The sequence below is a fragment of the Pseudochaenichthys georgianus genome, chromosome 13 (genome assembly GCF_902827115.2).
Source record: "Pseudochaenichthys georgianus chromosome 13, fPseGeo1.2, whole genome shotgun sequence".
NCBI lineage: Eukaryota > Metazoa > Chordata > Actinopteri > Perciformes > Channichthyidae > Pseudochaenichthys > Pseudochaenichthys georgianus.
Genome location: NC_047515.1, coordinates 8,165,334 through 8,174,456, shown reverse-complemented (window position 1 = coordinate 8,174,456; position 9,123 = coordinate 8,165,334). Strand labels below are relative to the sequence as shown.

Genomic DNA, 9,123 nt, shown 5'->3' with positions numbered 1-9,123 from the left:
TCTAATTTATAACGCATCAATATTGCCAAGTTTTAGCCTGGCATCCTCATGTCTCAGCAGCCTTTAAATGGAACAGTTTGGAGAATCTGCTCTCCCTGTTCTTTTATTAAAATCTGACACTGCAGGTTAATGTAAGCGTGCAGAGACCAGTTGTTTGGAAACAATGGTGTCGCTCTGAACAGAGCGACATCACAGCATGTTCTGTTTAACATTATAGGCCTACTTATATTCAGGGATACAAACACCTGTATGGTGAAATAAGAGAGAACTATTGGAAACAGAAAAAACAGCGTAATATACCATCTGACAAAGGACTGCGCTATAATGCGTCAATTAACTGGCTATTCTTTATAATATACGGATAGGAGACAGAGATGTTAAGTTACAAATAAAGGGTTTCTATTACTATTTAGATCAGGGGTGGGGAACTTTTTTCTCTCAAGGGCCATTTCAATTTTTACAACTTTCTCCAAGGGCCGTACAAATTATTGAACTCAATTTCTGCTTAAAAATTCTAAAATCACAGCCCATTCATTTCACCTTTCTTTCATGCTGTGCAAAGAAAAAGCAACCTCTTAATCCAGATATGTTACAATGACTCGCGCATGCATGCATACACGGTTGTGGCATGACCGCCAAAACAGAAAGATATGGACACAAGATGTGTGCAAATTTGTTTTTAAATATTGAAGTTAAAAGCATCAATCTGGTGCACTTTGAGAGCAAAATGAAGAGATCAATGGATACATCTCTCAACACCCATATGAAACAGAACTGTAAGCAGATTACTCTTTTTCTTTATGGATATTTTACAAATCACTCCCCTTTTAAACTGTATTCTTGTTATTTTAAAAAACGTTTTTGTTACTGTCAAAGTATGTTATACCTGTATACCAAAACTACAACTCTTCGCTTCTCCACGAATTACACAAGTCACCCAAATCAGCGTCAAGGTTAGCCTGTTTTTAACGCAAAAAACAATGCTGTGTTTTGAATATCGGGGCCTTAACACCAGGTACCTCCTACTCAAAATTCCCAGCATCCGTTGAGCAAAAATGGCTGCAGAACCCAGGGTGAGGATGCTCAGAGTACATAGCCCGAATGACACCTCTTTTCCCATCTCCTACGTATCCTGCACAACACAAAAGTGAAACATCTGATCTACAGAAGGCTGTAAATGTAATAATACATTTGATTTTGATCATTTGTATGTATAATCTTATGAATGATCTGCTATCTTCAATACTATGGTTAAGTGATATTTAAATTAAACTTAAACAAATCTATATACAGGCTGTCACCATATTTTGGAATTGTGAAAAGACTGGCAAGCCACTTCCCTTATCAGCTTTACAGTTACCTGGATTTTATTCCACCAGCCCTGCAGATATTACACTAGCCTACAAACCTCAATAGGCATGCCCCTGCGAGATGGAGTTCATGACTTTATGAGCTGTTCATGAGCACTTATGAAACATTCATGAACAACTCATTATATGTTCACTTGTCATGTTCATGAACCAAAATTCTTAAAATGCTCATGAACCATTTTAAAGAGCAGTTCATGAAATGTTTATGAACATTGTTCATTCATATAAAGTTCCTGTTTTGCTCATGACAGACTTTTATGAGCAATTTATGAACTGTTCATGATCCAGCCAATCACAACATTATAATTAAAACCCCAAAAAGTTTGCATGAGTTTTTCATGAACATGAGCATTTCATGAATTTTGGATGATTGTGGCAAGTTCAGAATATTTTGGAATATTCATGAGCATTTATGAACTTTTGATGATCAGTGAGTGTGAGGTTTTTAAAGACCTCTTGAATATTCATCTACTATTTGAACATTTCTTTCTTTTTTTAAACTTTTAATCTTAAAACAAAACAATAGTGAATTTGAAACTGAACATTATCTGTATTTATTTTGGTGACATTCATATCATTTTAGGTTTATCTATACTGTTTGAGAAGCAGTATGAGTAAGTAGCGCCAAGGTGGAACCTTTGGCAGGTGAGCGGTGACATCTGGGTTATTTTAGGGGGGACACTTCCGCCCCCTCCTCAGAAGCAATCCAAACGATCAACCGGATCCTGTGTATAATTATTGCTGCTCCACTTTTCTGTTTTCTACAGGTCAGTACATAATGAAAATGATCGATGTTAACTTGTGTGAATTAGATATGATGTTGGAGATGTTTAGGAGAGTGTGTCAGAAGGTTTTGAGCATGTTTGACATAGTAACGGTATTTTAAAAATACTAAACTGTCGGCAACAATAGATGCCATTTTCGCGGGCTTCAGCCGCGCCTGGGTAAATGTGACCTGAGCGAAGGCTTGCAGGCAGGTTAGCTGCTGCGCACGGGTAATATGTGTTGTTTACCTGAGTGCAGTCTTGCAGGCACATTGCCTTGTTTTTTGTTTATTAACATTGACAGTGTATTTTTGTGATCTCCATAATATGTTATATTTGGTAAAGATAGATATATTGATAGAAAGTATTATTTGATAGCGTTATGTGTTTTAGATAACAACCTGTCCTTTACTGCAAACATAGCTGCTACAACCCGCTGCTGCAGATACACGCTTTACAACATCAGGAGGATGCGTCCCCAGCTGACCCAGAAAGCGACGCAGGTTCTGGTCCAGGCTCTCATCATCTCACGCCTAAACTACTGCAACTCCCTCCTGGCTGGTCTACCTGCATGTGCCATCCGACCTCTGCAGCTCATCCAGAATGCAGCGGCTCGTCTGGTCTTCAACATTCCTAAATGTTCCCACACCACGCCGCTCCTCCGCTCCCTCCACTGGCTTCCGGTAACTGCTAGAATCCACTTCAAGACAATGGTACTTGCGTACCATGCTGCGTATGGATCTGGCCCTTCCTACATCCAGGACATGGTTAAACCGTACACCCCAGCACGTGCACTCCGCTCTGCATGAACCAAACGGCTCGCTGCACCCTCGCTGCGAAGGGGACCCAAGTTCCCATCAGCAGAAACACGTGGGTTTGCTATCCTGGCTCCAAAATGGTGGAATGAGCTCCCATTGACATCAGGACAGCAGATAGCTTACACACCTTCCGGCGCAGACTGAAAACTCATCTCTTTCGACTCCACTTCGAGCAATAGAACTATTAACAAAGCACTTATGGACTGGCTTATCTAAAGCCAGTTGAGTAGCACTTGAAATGTTTTTGCTCTATGAAACCTGATGTACTTATATGATTCTGTTTTCTTCAAGTTTGTATTTTGTTGGTCGAACGCACTTATTGTAAGTTGCTTTGGATAAAAGCAGCTAAATGCAATGTAATGTAATATTTATATTGACTATGTTGAATTTCTCCTTGAGATACAGTAATTGACTGTGACAGACAGATAACTTAAATGGAGAAATGTGATGTTTGTAAAGTTCAGCTATTTGAATGTAACTGTGTACTTGAATAAGAAGCATTCCAGACGATCAACCGGATCCTGTGTATAATTATTGCTGCTGCACTTTTCTGTTTTCTACAGAAATCATTTATTGTTGCTGTGGTACCCAAGCTTTTGGGACCCGTAACAACATTTTGTTGCAGCTGAGTGTCAAGAACTGCTTCAAATAGTGATAGGATTAATTGTAGTGCTCCACCTGTATACATGTATGTTTGTTTGTTTGTTTGTTAATTTGAGTAAAGTTCCATTGTGATTGACATAATTGTTGTTTTCTATGGTTGCCAATTGACCCACAGTCAATGGTTCATGAACAGTTCATAGCCAGCCATTGAATTATATTCAGTGACTGGGTATGAACTGTTCATGAATGGTTCATGAAGTTGTTATGAACAGTTCTTGATATGTTCATGAACAATTCTTGAAATGTTCTTGGTTGAAAACTGAATATCCCTACACACTCACTGAAAACTCCATTTCATGAATTGTTCATGAACCTGCCTAAAACCATATTCCATGAATTGTTCATGAACCATTCCAGCACAGGAGTTTCATGAGTAGTTCATGAACTGCCCTAGTGCCATTTAATGTTCATGACACTTTCATTAACAGTTCATCAACTTTGTTATGAGCTGTTTATGAGTTGTTTATGAGCTGTTCATGAATATGGTTCACTGATATTTCATGAACTTTTCATGACAAGTTCATGAACAGTTCACTATCATCTCACTGGGGAGACTCCTAAAATCCCTAAATCTGTTGATTTTTTTTCACACATCTTAGTCCTTCTTCTTAAAGTCCTTAAAGTTTTAGTTTAAAATAGAGATACTTTTTAAATATTGTTCTATAATGATTAAATGTCAGTGAATAACAAAATGTTTAATTATATAACTTTTACATCTCATTTAAAAAAGGTGGTTGCTAACTTTATCAGTGGCATACTGTGACAATAACTGGGACCTCAGCTCAGCCACACTTAGCAGACAGACCAAAAAAGTGTCAACACGACAAAATATTTAGATATGGATAAACGGCAGACTACTGTGACAACAGCAGCTGGCTATGGAGTGCAACTGTTGCATGAAATGACGGCAACCACACACACAATTCATACAATTATAAATATATTAATTTAGAGTTTGTCTTTAACTGTATGAGACTACTACTGATACTCTCATTGAGCACTAGATAATTGTCTGTTTGGAAGCTGCTTTAATATATTAATGTGAGTCAAAAGTACATTTTACACATATATTCCTGCTTACATGATGTAGTGGGACATCCTGGTATTTTTAAGTTGAAAGTGCAATATCCAAATTGCAAGAAGCTGCAATTATTATTTTTCAGCTAAATTTGAGAATACAAAATTATTTCCTTTTTCTTCAGTAAAATCTGGACTTTCACTCTCTCTAGATCTAATCAATTACAGGTGGCAGCCATCTGTAATTTAGGTTACTTTGAAAAAAACAAATGGTGACAGCACTTAATTGTCTAAAGCTAACTGTGAGTGACGTGCACTGATACATTTTTGAGGAAATATAATCTATCTAACAATCTATGTAAGCACTGAAAGCATCTGAAGCAGAAATACAGAACTTCTTTATCTATGTCATTGTATGCCAACCTGAACAATCTTTGAATTGCGTTCTGCAAAACTGACAAGACGAAATGCAAAACATGGTGGACATTTCCTCGCGATAGGACTCAGAATGGTGAAACCAATTTGTGTCCACACCTGTAATAAGAAAGTATAAAACAATAAGCCTAAGGTTTAATTTAGCAAGCTTATTGAAATTGAATTTGTAAAATACAATATTTCTTACTCAATATCCACAAAAAGTGTGCCTTTTTCCGGAAAGCGTCCTGGCTGACGGTATTTCTTACTTTCCAACAAACCAGAGAAAGCGTCAAATATGCCATGTCTCCAGCATCAAGAACTACCTCCAAAAGAATGCTCTGCAGCAATTCTTGCGGTAGCTATGGACATATTTTTTCAAGAACCAGGTTAACAACAGAACTGAATTTCAAAACAAATATTTGTGTATATTTATATATTGATATGCTCCTTCTTCATAACCAACCAAGAGAAGTGGTTACCTTAAGAATCCAGCAACATGTCTTTCTTGTGTCCACCATATTTTTTGGGCGTTCAGCTCTTTTATTGAATCCAACCACTTAAAAACACAAAAACAACCAGAAGATGATGCAGGGCTGGCTAAACTTTACTCTAGTTATGGTTTGGCTGATGGACAATGACATCGTGCATCAGCCATGTATGACAGCCATCGTCGTTGGATACCTGACCATCATCACATCATGAGTTAATAAGGTGCCCTCCCCTCCCTGCCCCACAAGAACGGGTAGAGTTTCCGTTTCGGAACAGTTAACTGCGGTAACTCACATTACTTTAAACAGCCATAAAGTGGGAGGATAAGCTCAGGTTGATGTATAATAGTTAAACAGCTAACTCCATTATTGTAACACATATTACAGCAGAAATAAACAAAAAAGCATTGGTAAATGAAGCGCAGAGTTTAGTTTGAGCCGTGGTCCCGGAGCTGATCAAGCACCGCCGCCGAGGACATCGTCTATGTCCAGTTGGGTACACATCACCCAATTGTAACTTGAACATTTGTTGAAATTAAAGACTTAATGCATACTAAAAGTATTTATTGAGCTGTAAAATACATTGTACGACTGTACTTCAACACCAGACTGCATTCGTTCCCTTAATGATCCCCTTGATGATAACATGCTAAGGCATGTAGCGACACTCCTCCACTAATTAAGTTTAATGTACTTTAAGTGCATGAGCAAATCCGTTTCAGTTTAGTGTTTCAGTATGAACACAAACAGTCTGACAGCACCTGCTAATGCAGGTTAGCCCTGTTCACTAGCTGTTCCTTCTACACTGAGCAATGATCAGTCTGTCACATAATTCACTGTAGTCCTACCTCCTTACTTCCCAAGTCAGACACTGTGTAGGTGGCCAACGTACCTCTCTTTGCAGTCTTTCCTTTTGTCTTCTTCGCTTTTTTTCCTCTTTTTTTCTTGTTGTTCTTCTTCTTCTTACTCTTCCTCTTCTTCCCTCTGTCTGATGAAGAGGATGAGGAGGAGGAGGAACTGGAGGAATTGGAGGAGGACGAGGAGGTGGAGGATGAAAAGGAGTTGCCTGCCCCTCCCCTGCGAGATGGAGTTAATGACTTTATGAGCTGTTCATGAGCACTTATGAAACATTCATGAACAACTCATTATATGTTCACTTGTCATGTTCATGAACCAAAATTCTTAAAATGCTCATGAACCATTTTAAAGAGCAGTTCATGAAATGTTTATGAACATTGTTCATTCATATAAAGTTCCTGTTTTGCTCATGACAGACTTTTATGAGCAATTTATGAACTTTTCATGATCCAGCCAATCACAACATTATATTTAAAACCCCAAAAAGTGTGCATGAGTATTTCATGAAAAGTTCATGACTATGAGCATTTCATGAATTTTGGATGATTGTGGCAAGTTCAGAATATTTTTGAATATTCATGAGCATTTTATGAACTTTTGATGATCAGTGTGATGTTTTTAAAGACCTCTTGAATATTCATCTACTATTTGAACATTTCTTTCTTTTTTAAAACGTTTAATCTTAAAACAAAACAATAGTGAATTTGAAACTGAACATTATCTGTATTTATTTTGGTGACATTCATATCATTTTATGGTTTATCTGTACTGTTTGAGAAGCAGTACGAGTAAGTAGCGCCAAGGTGGAACCTTTGGCAGGTGAGCGGTGACATCTGGGTTACCTTAGGGGGACACTTCCGCCCCTCCTCAGAAGCAATCCAGACAATCAACCGGATCCTGTGTATAATTATTGCTGCTCCACTTTTCTGTTTTCTACAGGTCAGTACATAATGAAAATGATCGATGTTAACTTGTGTGAATTAGATATGATGTTGGAGATGTTTAGGAGAGTGTGTCAGAAGGTTTTGAGCATGTTTGAGATGGTAACGGTATTTTAAAAATACTAAACTGTCGGCAACAATAGATGCCATTTTCGCGGGCTTCAGCCGCACCTGGGTAAATGTGACCTGAGCGAAGGCTCGCAGGCAGGTTAGATGCTGCGCACGGGTAATATGTTTTGTTTACCTGAGTGCAGTCTTGCAGGCACATTGCCTTGTTTTTTGTTTATTAACATTGACAGTGTATTTTGTGATCTCCATAATATGTTATATTTGGTAAAGATAGATATATTGATAGAAAGTATTCATTCATTCATTCAATTTCACTTGTTAGACGCTTTTATCCAAAGCGACTTACATACTCAGTACTGTGGGCAATCCCACAGGAGCAATTTGGGGTGAAATGTCTTGCCCAGGGACACAACGACATGCTGACTGCAGTGGGGTTTGAACCTGTGCTCCCTTGATCCGAACACCAACGCTCTATCCACTGCGCCACACGCCTCCTCAATCGTATTATTTGATAGCGTTATGTGTTAATAGATAACAACCTGTCCTTCACTGCAAACATAGCTGCTACAACCCGCTGCTGCAGATACACGCTTTACAACATCAGGAGGATGCGTCCCCAGCTGACCCAGAAAGCGACGCAGGTTCTGGTCCAGGCTCTCATCATCTCACGCCTAAACTACTGCAACTCCCTCCTGGCTGGTCTACCTGCATGTGCCATCCGACCTGCAGCTCATCCAGAATGCAGCGGCTCGTCTGGTCTTCAACCTTCCTAAATTCTCCCACACCACGCCGCTCCTCCGCTCCCTCCACTGGCTTCCGGTAACTGCTATAATCCACTTCAAGACACTGGTACTTGCGTACCATGCTGCGAATGGATCTGGCCCTTCCTACATCCAGGACATGGTTAATCGTACACCCCAGCACGTGCACTCCGCTCTGCATCAACCAACGGCTCGCTGCACCCTCGCTGCGAAGGGGACCCAAGTTCCCATCAGCAGAACACGTGGGTTTGCTATCCTGGCTCCAAAATGGTGGAATGAGCTCCCCATTGACATCAGGACAGCAGATAGCTTACATACCTTCCGGCGCAGACTGAAAACTCATCTCTTTCGACTCCACTTCGAGCAATAGAACTATTAACAAAGCACTTATGGACTGGCTTACCTAAAGCCAGTTGAGTAGCACTTGACATGTTTTTGCTCTATGAAACCTGATGTACTTATATGATTCTGTTTTCTTCAAGTTTGTATTTTGTTGGTCGAACGCACTTATTGTAAGTCGCTTTGGATAAAAGCGTCAGCTAAATGCAATGTAATGTAATAATTTATATTGACTATGTTGAATTTCTCCTTGAGATACCGTAATTGACTGTGACAGACGGATAACTTAAATGGAGAAATGTGATGTTTGTAAAGTACAGCTATTTGAATGTAACTGTGTACTTTGAATTTTGAATAAGAAGCAATTCAGACGATCAACCGGATCCTGTGTATAATTATTGCTGCTGCACTTTTCTGTTTTCTACAGAAATGTTTTATTGTTGCTGTGGTACCCAAGCTTTTGGGACCCGTAACAAAATATGTTGTGCAGCTGAGTGTCAAGAACTGCTTCAAATAGTGATAGGATTAATTGTAGCGCTCCACCTGTATACATGTATGTTTTTTTGTTTGTTAATTTGAGTAAAGTTCCATTGTGATTGACATAATTGTTGTTTTCTA

At 39.1% G+C, this 9,123-nt stretch overlaps 1 long non-coding RNA gene across 1 annotated transcript; it reads right to left on the bottom strand.

Moving 5' to 3' along the window:
- Positions 1–531: 531 nt before the first annotated feature.
- On the bottom strand, positions 532–5,607 carry LOC117456886 (uncharacterized). Its single transcript, XR_004553287.2, has 4 exons — positions 5,529–5,607; positions 5,255–5,408; positions 5,056–5,166; positions 532–1,132 (listed from the first exon to the last, which is right to left on the bottom strand). It is a non-coding gene; the product is annotated as an uncharacterized lncRNA (long non-coding RNA).
- Between the last annotated feature and the right edge of the window lie 3,516 nt (positions 5,608–9,123).